Below are 12,815 nucleotides of genomic sequence, written 5' to 3'. Positions count from 1 at the left end.
CTCTAGCTATAGAATTAAGTACTTTAAGAATATAACATTAATGTCTTGTGAGCTTAGTTCAACTGTCATACCAAATCAGAATCCCACATACAAGCTTGTTTTACTCCAATGTTTGTAAACAATGTAAATATAAACAAACACAGTATAGCCTCAAAACATATAATTTTGACATCATGGATGGTCAGTCCTTGCATCCATAGCTCAGTCTATAAATTTGAGAGTGGTTAGAATTCTCCAGGCTCACCCCTCCGCTTTTTACCAAAACACATTGTTATTGTTTCAAGGATTCTAGCTTTAAGGATACTCTACTCTAAAACGTTAGAAAAGAGAAAAGTTGCCCAGGGTAAGTCTAATAAATTATGCATATTTGGAAAAAAGTAAAGTATGAGAAGCATTTCTCAGGGGGATGCAAAGTGAAGTATAGTAATTAATGATATCCAAACTTAAACCACGTTTTTCCTTATAACACTGACAGCTCTTAATTTATGCGTCCAGAGTGACAAGTGTATAGTTGGCCGTCATGTTGATTGCCTTACCTACTAGAACATGTCTGTCTGTCATCTCACTGTTCTTTCTCTCAGCAACACTTTACAGTGTGAATAATAAGGTTAACATAGTGACGTGAAGGCATAATGGAACCCCTGTGTGGTAGCCTGTCAAACAGCTCTATTGGACTGACAGGGGGTCTGTGTTGAATTGACGGTCCAAACGGACGACTCCATCTGCTAAATAATATGTGACATTAAAACCCACAGGAACAGTCAACATGGTGACAACAAAACGCTTCCCAATCCCTTTCTCCACAGCCAGAGAGAGCATTTCCTTTAGTTTCTCACATTGTGGATATAGGATTCTTATTTTCATTGCAAATAGATTATACAAAAAATGTATTGGCCCATCTACTGCTTCGGAGGACAAAAGTAACTTTGTTTGAATTTGTGGTATTTATTTTTTACCTATTTTGTTACTTATACAGTACATTATTCATGCCTTTTACATACATGTTACTTTTATGCACAGTATAACATGACACACAGTACATATAGTTTGATATACACATTACACATTAAATGGTACTCAGACATATTTGGTGTACATGATATGGTGTATTCGGTCCTGGCTATTACAGATCATGAGCTTTTAATCCCAGCCCTCAGCCACACTCAGCCCATCCCACCTATCTCCATGGATTCCCCCTCTCTTGATTTCCATGTGCATTTATTTTTCAACTGTGCTGTGGTGTTTTTCTAATCTCATAGTATCCACAGATTGTAAATTAAAGATCAATATTTTTGTTAAGAATATTATTAGATTATTGATTGACAATGGCTTTCCAAATTGCCCAACAGCGCCATTTGTAGGGTTAGGTTTTTAGGTGAATGTTGTAATTTTCAGCCACTGCTGAACCTGTGACCATAAACATGCTACATGGGGGCAATACCAGAATAAATTATCGAATGATTATCTGTTTCTTCACAGCAAAATATGCAGAGCTGAATTGGTTGTATACCCCATATACTGCACATAACATTCTGTTGGTGGAAATAATTTTTTATAATAATTTTAATTGAAGAACTTGTTGAAACAAGATTTGTTTCGTGTATCAGTTAATAAACCATGTGCCATAGAATCTGAACATCTATATTCTCTTCCCAGTTATTTTGCAACCTGCAGCTATCAACATTTTGGTCCTGAAATGAATCTGGTATATTTTTCTATTTATGACAATTTTTTCAGCAAATGTTGGTCTTTAATATAAGGCAGACAAACAAGTTCCCTACCTTCTCCCCCTTCCCATTGCCATTTTTGCGATAGTGCTGCAATCATTTGGTTGTAACTTTGGATAGAACAAACATTCCCATATATTTTGTTAGTTACACGTGTGACATAACTCCACCATTCCTATGCATAATATCATTAATATATATTTTTAAACACCTATTTTCCATAAATTATGTTTAAAAAAAACATCAATCTGTATATTTGATTTTAAACATAATAATTTTGGGGAATACTTGTTCTGTCTTTTCTAGAGGATTAAGTTGAAATTTTAACCAGCTTTGTATGGCTTGTTTTAGAAAAGGCGATACGTTGAACAAGGTGTAATTTCAATTAACCCAAAAATTTGAGGTTGTAATCTAGATAAAGGCAAAAGGGACATTTAAAAAAAAAGTGACCCATTCTTACAAATCTACTGGATAACCTGATCGGGTTTAAGTATCATTTTTGTATGACTGAAGCTTTTAGTGAAAGGTTTAATGCATTCATTTTTAATAATTTTAGCCCCCCAAACTCATATTTATTATATACGTAAATATGCATGTTTAATTTTGTCTGGCTTACTGTTCCAAATAAAGTGAAAGCTAGCAGTAAAATCTGATTTAGAAACAGATAAAACAACACCTCAGGGCACAACACAGGCTGTGAAGAGACACACACACACACACACACACACACACACACACACACACACACACACACACACACACACACACATTGTAATATTGTAGTGTTGTAAAATTTATACTGTAAATGTGCAATATTGGAGTAATAATGTAATAAGTTCTTGTATGATATATTGTTTTTTTATGATGTAATTGTTTTATTCCTGTGTGGACACCATGAAGAGTAGCTGCTGCCTTGGCCGAACAAAATACAAAATAAAGTGAAATATTGTTGCTTATAAAAAAACAAGTAATCTGCAGTAGGTGTAACAGTATAGCTTCCGTCCCTCTCCTCGCCCCAACCTGGGCTTGAACTAGGGACCCTCTGCACACATCAACCACACTCACTCACGAAGCATCGTTACCCATCGCTCCACAAAAGCCGTGGCCCTTGCAGAGCAAGGGGATCAACTACTTCTAGGTCTCAGAGCGAGTGACGTCACCGACTAAAACACTATAAGCGCGCACTACCGCTAACTAGCTAGCCATTTCACATCGGCCACATAGGCAGCACCATAAGTAAATAAGTAAACTGTGATATGACTTAAGAGTTCATCGGTGTGATTTTCCCATAAATAGACTGGTATTTACCTCACCATGGTTGCAAGATCTTGTCTATTTTTGCTAGCTTTCTATAGAATTTTGTGAGTTCGTTAATTTTGTCTACTTCACCATCAGACCAGTTTATTGGTAAATTAGAGGGTACTGTAAAAGTTAACAATCCAATATGTAATATGGTACACATCATAATTAGGAGCTCATTTCAATCAAACCCGCATTGCAGTATTTACGCAGTAGATCTTTTTCCAATGCTGAAATTAACTCAGACTGGTATTCGGTACTGTATAAAAACCTACAACTATTGCCAGGGCAACTCCTTTCACAGGTATGCGTTCACTTTTCAGAATTAGAAGTTTAGGCACAGGATGAATATTACAAAAATAAACACACTGTGTAAACTTTGCTATGGCAAGTTTGATTGAATCCCAGCCTATGTTTTAGTCCAAATAGATAGAGAAATGATCAACATCCTCAATGAGACCTTGCAGTAATCCAGATTGCGAATTTAAAAGAAAACTTCCGTCATCGGTATACATTGACACTTTTAAGCCCTGGATTTTGAACCTATAGATGTTATTGTTCAATCGGATTTTAATAGCTAACAGTTTGATGGCCATAACAAATAGGTATGGAGATAGTGGACAACCTTGTTTAACTTCGCTTGACAGCTTTTCACAGTACAGGATTCTCCATTTACAGTCTCTCATTCAGTCTTCATACTGTTATATTTACTTATACAGCTGTATACACAAATCTATCAGTATGCAAATTTCCTCAAAGTCCCCATTCCTCATTCGTAACAGCATTTATGTTGGTCTACAATAAAACAGGTACATTTAATTCCACAATGGCCATTATTTTTGCACCAAGGAAAAAATATTAGGGGAATATTTTTGAAGAAGTTGAGTAATATGAACTGGGAGAACCTACACTTCCCATGTGTCAAAAAGTCAGGCCACTCAGCCTACAAAAAACCTTAGCAGGAAAAGCTCAAACCAAGTTTATTCACCCACTGGATCAAACAGCTGCAAAGACAAATACATGTTTACACAAGCACATATATTTATACCCTCCTACTAGGATGAGTCACCTCCTTGCATCTCTAGATAGCCAACACATCTATGATGCTAGTCAGGAACCTAATTGGTTCCTCTCACTGGTGTAGTCATGGCCCTGCATCCTGCTATAAACCTTTGTGGGGATGTAAACATGTGTGTAACAGGACTGTTCTTCCTCACTTCATCTGGCATGACCTCACTCTTCCCTAATCCACGGCTGTCCTATCTTATTAGTGACTGAAACCAGACTGTTGTCATTTTCATCCCTCCATAGGATCCATGAGATTTAATAATAACATGTTTGACAGAATGTTAACTTCCTGCCTCCCTCCATTGTCTCCCTCAGTAACTTTCCATACACCTAGTTCTTATCCACCCTCCATTGACCCCAACATATACATTAATTATAAATGTAAAGTAATCAATAAGATCTAGTATGGTAACATGAATAAGTGTATTTCAAGCTAGAATCCAACAGTTGGAATAAACGCTAATTAACGCATGGTAACTCAGACACTTCTAATACTCATAATGCATTCATACAACCCTCTTTGGTCTCAACTGGACCTTTTCAAATCCATAAACATTATTCTCCTGTGTGAAACGCGGAGCTGCAAAGTTACAATAGGTCGGTTACAATTGCCCTGAGGCAAATTAGACACAGCCTGTTGTGTTTCCATGGATGGCCAATGTTCAAGTGAAATCCGACCTTCGTCCTTTATCGTCTCTCTCCTCTCCCTCTTCCTCTCCCCAGAAAGATAAATCAGCATGTTTGCAGCAAAATGATAAAGATAAGCCACAAATACAGACAAAATAATACAACTGTTAGATGTGGGCTGACTCTTCCTTCTTTGTTGCTCAGAGTATCATCACCCAGACAGATTGGCAATAAAATACTTGTATGATATCACATCTGAATGAGAAGTCGCTATACTGGGCTGTAAATATATTCCTTACGCAAGTAGAGTTTGAGTAGTGGGCTGGTCAGCATGGTGTCAGCTTTCACTGAGAGAATAAAACCAAACAGAATCGTTAACTCATCAAATAAAAAAAATGAAAAACAATCTCCTTATACTGGACTTTTGTCATTTTGGAATGGGGTGGGGGCTGTACTGGACTTTTGTCATTTTGGAATGGGGTGGGGGCTGTCATTATCAGTGCTTTATTAAATAATTTGGTCATTGCTGCCATGGGAGCCCTGATAGTGACAGGCTCAACATGTATTGTGACTATCATAAATCACTCAAAGTTTAAATATCAGGACAAGGTGTCCAGTCACGCTTACGCCTATTTTACCCCCCACACAGATAATACCAGGAGAGACGGATGGCTGATCAATTTGACCAACATTTAGGCTCCATTTTATGGATATAAGACCTCAACTATTTTCTCTGAACCTGACACAATGAAGAAGAACCCAAACGTATTGCTCTGTTAATTTAGTTCAAGTCAATTAATTTTATTAATTAATTTAGTTCAAGTCAACAAAACACTTGTCTAAGAACATTCAAGATGGACCTTTATGGAAATATTCTATACCTGATATGAACAAAAACTGTTTCTAACTGATATGACCTTGATGACAACAGAAGCAGTGAGAACTGAGAAAAGCATTTTTCTCTCAGAGGTGAGCTTTACTGAAAGCCTCTATACACACCTGTCACAGTTGTTATTACAACTATAAATGTGTATTGCCAAAATGCTTTTCCTTTCCTTCATTGCATCCAGTAATATAATCCACCTGTTAATGGGGCTTGAGTGAACAAACATTACCCTTTTACTGCCCACATCTATCAAAGGGGGATACCTAGTCAGTTGTACAACTGTATGCATTCAACTGAAACATGTCTTCAGCATTTAACCCAACCCCTCTGAATCAGAGAGGTGCAGGGGGCTACCTTACTCAACGTCCACAGTGCCCGGGGAACAGTGGGTTTACTGCCTTGTTCAGGGGCAGAATGACAGATTTTTACCTTGTCAGTTTGGGGATTCGATCCAGCAACCTTTCTGTTACTGGCCCAACTCTCCTACCCGCCAGGCTACCTTTTCTTTCAGTGATGTAGTAGTGGCCGTGCCCCAGACCTGACTCTTATCAACTATATGCAAGGATTATTTTGTATTTCTCAGGAATGCAGAATTATCTCTGCTGCTCTCACTATCCCCCATTCTGTCACACTTATGGAAAGCAGAGGTTATGTTGTGTTGACATCCTATAGGTCTGATGGTGTGATTGGAAGTTAACTTTACAGTCATGCTATTGGTCAACAACTCATATTTTGAATCCAAACAGTCAGATGTTATAAGAAGGTCTTAGATTCATTGTGTTCTTCTCTGTTGTTCCTGACCTGCTGACCTATACTGTCTCTCTCTATACTCCCTGTGGACTTTCAGGCCATGAACTCTCTCTCTCATGTCTAGAATGTGATTGCTTTGTTAATGCCAGTATTGCTTTGAAAATTATGGTTATGACTTGTATAATGTAATCACTTATTTTACAATGCAATTTTATATTCTTTCATGATAGGGCCTGAGGGCACACACTTAATGTGTTGTGAAATGTATTGTAACGTTCTTAAAATTGTAAAATTGCCTTAATTTTGCTGGACCACTGGAAGAAAAGCTAATGGGGATCCCAAATACATACAAATACAAATGACTGTAGCTCAACAATAGTCATGCTTGCACATTGCTATTAATATGGAGTCATATAATTCAATTTAATAGGCTTTGTTCATATTAATTGAATAGTCATATTACGGGTCGAAGGTGAGGTATATATAAACAAAATATTCCAGCACAAGTAGTGGGCTATGATTGCGCTCAAATCAAAGTTAGCATTCCTCTGACATTCTAACAATCATTCTGTCACATATACTCCCTCTCCGGCCCTAGGTTATCAGGCTGTTGATTATCCCGCACACCTGTCGCCATCGTCTTGCGCACCTGCACCTCATGACACTCACCTGGACTCCATCACCTCCTTGATTATCTTCCCTATATCTGTCACTCCCCTTGGTGCTTTTCTCAGGTGTTATTGACTCTGTTTCATGTAGGTGTGTTGTTTGTGTTTCGTGTTTATTATTTTGTTTATTTATTAAAACACTCACTCCCTGTACTTGCTTCCCAACTCTCAGCACACTCAATACACATTCAACATTAACATCTATTAAGAATGCTATTGTCTGATGATTATTCCATATTGGAATTTGGCATAGAGGTACCCTCTCTAAAGGACCATCCACGCCAAGGATGATAACTACAACGATAACTATAATGATAAATTATACATAACTGTAAACGTTGGCAAGCATCCACACCAGCGGACCGTTTAAGAATACTATTTTCTGATGATCATTCCCTATTGGAATTTGGCCTGTACTGTAGGTACCCTTGCTATAGGACCATCCACACCAAGGATGATAACTATAGCAATAACTATAATGATAAATTATACATAAAAATACTGAACAAAAATATAAACGCAAATGCAACAACTTCAAAGGTTTTACTGAGTTACAGTACATAGAAGGAAATCAGTCAATTTAAATGAATTCATTAGGCCTAATCTACAGATTGCACATGACTGGGAAGGGGGACAGCCATGGTTGAACCTGGGAGGGCATTGGCCCACCCACTTAGGAGCCAGGTCCATCCACTGGGTTGCCAGGCCCAGCCAATCAGAATGAGTTTTCCCCACAAAAGGCATACTCCTCAGCATCCCCCCTCGATCCCGCAGGTGAAGAAGGTCCTGGACTGGCGTGGTTACACCGGTTGGATGTACTGCCAAATTCTCTAAACAACATTGGATGCGGCTTATGGTAGAGAAATGAACATTGAATTATCTGGCAACAGCTCTGTTGGACATTCCTGCGGTCAGCATGCCAATTGCACGCTCCCTCAAAACTTGCTCAAAACGGCACATTTTAGAGTGGCCTTTTATTGCCCCACCACCTAGATGCACCTGTGTAATGATCATGCTGTTTTCAGCTTTAGCAATCTCTCCTCTACTTTGATCCATAAGAGATTGACATATTATTAATGTTAGCTCTCTGTGTACATTTAAGGGCCAGCCGTGCTGCCCTGATCTGAGACCTCTTTGTGGCACCTGACCACACGACTGGACAGTAGTCCAAGTGAGAAAAAACTAGGGCCTGTGGACCTGCCTTGTTGATAGTGTTGTTAAGAAGGCAGAGCAGCGCTTTGTTACGGCCAGAACTTCTCCCCATCTTAGCTACTGTTGCATCAACATGTTTTGACCATGACAGTTTACAATCCAGGGTTACTCCAAGCAGCTCTTTGTGTTGCAATGATTTCACTAGCTGTAGTAGCTGATGTTCATAGTGTTGAGTCATCCACATACAGACACTTTAATCAAAGCCAGTGGTATGTCATTAGTAAATATTGAGAAAAGTAAGGGGCCTAGACAGCTGCCCTGGGGAATGCCTGATTCTACCTGGATTATGTTGGAAAGGCTTCCATTAAAGAACAACCTCTGCATTCCCAAGCCAGCTGTAGTAACCATCATGGATGATGAATGGGCCGGAGTATCAAACAGCCTCACGATCCGATGAAGGGGAAGCTCTGAGGATCTGAACCCGAGGTAGAATCCACCGGAGAGGGAGAAAGAACAGAGGACGAAGGCGCAGGTACCTCCGGATCTGATCTCTAGTTGGAAGCCCACAGACATATCTGCCCGATTCCAGCCTTGCTGAAGCACCCCCAGATTATCACCGATCCTCAACCAAATTTCATGACCTGGAGAGGCCTACAAGCCACAGTGTCTTGCACCCACTGTGAAATTTGGTGGAGGATCGGTGATGATCTGGGGGTGCTTCAGCAAGGCTGGAATCGGGCAGATTTGTCTTTGTGAAGGACGCATGAATCAAGCCACATGCAAGGTAGTCCTGGAAGAAAACGTGCCTCCTTTTGCTCTGTCAATGTTCCCCAACTCTGAGGATAGTTTTTTCCAGCAGGACAATGCTCCATGCCACATAGCCAGGTAAATCAAGGTGTGGATGGGGGACCACTAGATCAAGACCCTGTCATGGCCAGCCCAATCTCCAGACCTGAAAAGTGTAAATTAAAGTCCAGAACGGCATATTAGCATGCCAGTCATAGTGTGTATTTTGTCAGGATGTATTGGTGTTAACAGATAGGCCTACCAGCTTTCTCATAGGCTGTGTGTCGTGGATCATCATTCTCCCAAGTCATCCTATTATTAATGTGGCCACCAATATGCTCACACATGCCCAGTTATTCAGGCAAACTTACCTTGCGTTCAACCTTCTCTCTGAGCAGCCTCGTGCACCTAGAAGCAAGAACTCTTCAACGGAACATGTTTTTGATTGGTTGTCAATTGTTTTATCGTTGGCGGGACAGGGAGAAAATTTTTCTGAAAGTGATCCAAATGATAGCTCTCGTTATTGTTCTTCACTCTTGTTGTAGTGTGAACACCCCTGTTTAAGATTTTTTGTTTTATCATTATAGTTATCTTTATAGTTATCTTCCTTGGTGTGGACAGCCCTTAAGACCAGAGATCAACGTAAACAGTTTTAATGCAAAAGTGAATAAAAAAATGATTATACACTTCTATTTTTGCAATTTGAATGACATTTATCAAAACCTCATATACCAACAATACATTGCGGCTTTGGCATCAAGAAAGGAATAGCCTGCTGGTGGCTTTGGTGATGGAGGTGAATCAGGTAAGTCGGTACTGTCACGTTCTGACCTCTATTTCTGTTGTTTTGTATTTATTTAGTATGTGTCATGTTGTGTCTTGTCTCTGTCCTTTCCCTTCACCCTGTCTCCCTCTGCTGGTCGTTGTTATGTTACCTTTTCTCCCCCGCTTTCCCCCAGCTGTCCCTTGTCTCCTCTAACTACCCGTTCCCCACCTGTTCCCTGTTTCCCTCTGATTAGGTCCCTATATCTCTCTCTGTTTCTGCTCCTGTCCTTGTCGGATTCTTGTTTGTTTGTGTTTCATGCCTGAGCCAGACTATCGTCATGTTTGCTGTAACCTTGTCCTGTCCTGTCGGAATCTGCCGGTCTATCTGAGCCTACCTAAGTTTGGTTATTAAAGAAGCTCTGTTTAAGTTAGTTCGCTTTTGGGTCCTCATTCACTCACCATAACAGAAGAATCCGACCAAGAATGGACCCAGCGACTTCGGATCCTCTCCACTCAGCCGTCGGAATCCAGGGAGCGATGCTAGGCAGACACGAGCAGGAAGTGTCTGCTGCTCGACATGCCGTTGAGACCCTGGCCACCCAAGTCTCCAACCTCACAGAACAGGTTCACCATCTCCGCCTCGATCCACCGGCCACTTCCAGGGCTTTCGAATCTCCGGAGCCCAGAATCAATAACCCGCCGTGTTACTCTGGGGAGCCCACTGAATGCCGCTCGTTCCTCACCCAGTGTGATATTGTGTTTTCTCTCCAGCCCAACACTTACTCCAGGAGCACTGCTCGTGTCGCCTACGTCATATCTCTCCTTATTGGACGGGCTCGTGAGTGGGGCACGGCAATCTGGGAGGCAAGGGCTGAGTGTACTAACCAGTATCAGGACTTTAAGGAGGAGATGATACGGGTTTTTGATCGATCTGTTTTTGGGGAGGAGGCTTCCAGGGCCCTGTCTTCCCTATGTCAAGGTAATCGATCCATAACAGACTACTCTATTGAGTTTCGCACTCTTGCTGCCTCCAGTGGCTGGAACGAGCCGGCTTTGCTCGCTCGTTTTCTGGAGGGTCTCCGCGCAGAGGTAAAGGATGAGATTCTCTCCCGGGAGGTCCCTTCCAGCGTGGATTCCCTGATTGAACTCGCTATTCGCATTGAGCGACGGGTTGATCTGCGTCACCGAGCTCGTGGAAAGGAGCTCGCGTTCTCCGTTGCTCCCCTCTCCGCATCACTACCATCTTCCTCTGCCGGCTCGGGAGCTGAGCCTATGCAGCTGGGAGGTATCCGCATCTCGACTAAGGAGAGGGAACGGAGAATCACCAACCGCCTCTGTCTCTATTGCGGTTCTGCTGGTCATTTTGTCACTTCATGTCCAGTAAAAGCCAGAGCTCATCAGTAAGCGGAGGGCTACTGGTGAGCGCTACTACTCCTGTCTCTCCTTCAAGATCCTGCACTACCTTGTCGGTCCATCTACGCTGGACCGGTTCGTCAGCTTCCTGCAGTGCCTTAATAGACTCTGGGGCGGAGGGCTGTTTTATGGACGAGACCTGGGCTCGGGAACATGACATTCCTCTCAGACAGTTAAGGGAGTCCACGGCCTTGTTCGCCCTGGATGGTAGTCCTCTCCCCAGGATTCAGCGTGAGACGCTACCTTTAACCCTCACTGTTTCTGGTAATCATAGCGAAACCATTTCTTTTTTGATTTTTCGTTCACCTTTTACACCTGTTGTTTTGGGCCATCCCTGGCTAGTTTGTCATAATCCTTCCATTAATTGGTCTAGTAATTCTATCCTCTCCTGGAACGTCTCTTGTCATGTGAAATGTTTAATGTCTGCTATCCCTCCTGTTTCCTCTGTCTCTTCTTCACAGGAGGAGCCTGGTGATTTGACAGGGGTGCCGGAGGAATATCACGATCTGCGCACGGTGTTCAGTCGGTCCAGGGCCACCTCTCTTCCTCCACACCGGTCGTATGATTGTAGTATTGATCTCCTTCCGGGAACCACTCCCCCCCGGGGTAGACTATACTCTCTGTCGGCTCCCGAACGTAAGGCTCTCGAGGATTATTTGTCTGTAGCTCTTGACGCCGGTACCATAGTCCCCTCCTCCTCTCCCGCCGGAGCGGGGTTTTTTTTTGTCAAGAGGAAGGACGGGTCTCTGCGCCCCTGCATAGATTATCGAGGGCTGAATGACATAACAGTTAAGAATCGTTATCCGCTTCCTCTTATGTCTTCAGCCTTCGAGATCCTGCAGGGAGCCAGGTTTTTCACTAAGTTGGACCTTCGTAACGCTTACCATCTCGTGCGCATCAGGGAGGGGGACGAGTGGAAGACGGCGTTTAACACTCCGTTAGGGCACTTTGAATACCGGGTTCTTCCTTTCGGCCTCGCTAACGCTCCAGCTGTCTTTCAGGCATTAGTCAATGATGTCCTGAGAGACATGCTGAACATCTTTGTTTTCGTTTACCTTGACGATATCCTGATTTTTTCACCGTCACTCCAGATTCATGTTCAGCACGTTCGACGTGTCCTCCAGCGCCTTTTAGAGAATTGTCTTTTTGTGAAGGCTGAGAAGTGCACTTTTCATGCCTCCTCCGTCACATTTCTCGGTTCTGTTATTTCCGCTGAAGGCATTAAGATGGATCCCGCTAAAGTCCAAGCTGTCATTGATTGGCCCGTCCCTAAGTCACGCGTCGAGCTGCAGCGCTTTCTCGGCTTCGCGAACTTCTATCGTCGTTTCATCCGTAATTTCGGTCAGGTGGCCGCTCCTCTCACAGCCCTTACTTCTGTCAAGACGTGCTTTAAGTGGTCCGTTTCCGCCCAGGGAGCTTTTGATCTCCTCAAGAATCGTTTTACATCCGCTCCTATCCTTGTTACACCTGACGTCTCTAGACAGTTCGTTGTCGAGGTTGACGCGTCAGAGGTGGGCGTGGGAGCCATTCTTTCTCAGCGCTCCCTCTCTGACGACAAGGTCCACCCATGCGCGTATTTTTCTCATCGCCTGTCGCCGTCGGAACGTAACTATGATGTGGGTAACCGCGAACTGTTTGCCATCCGGTTAGCCCTAGGCGAATGGCGACAGTGGT

This window comes from Oncorhynchus mykiss, chromosome 12 (assembly GCF_013265735.2).
Source record: "Oncorhynchus mykiss isolate Arlee chromosome 12, USDA_OmykA_1.1, whole genome shotgun sequence".
NCBI lineage: Eukaryota > Metazoa > Chordata > Actinopteri > Salmoniformes > Salmonidae > Oncorhynchus > Oncorhynchus mykiss.
This window is presented reverse-complemented; position numbering follows the sequence as displayed.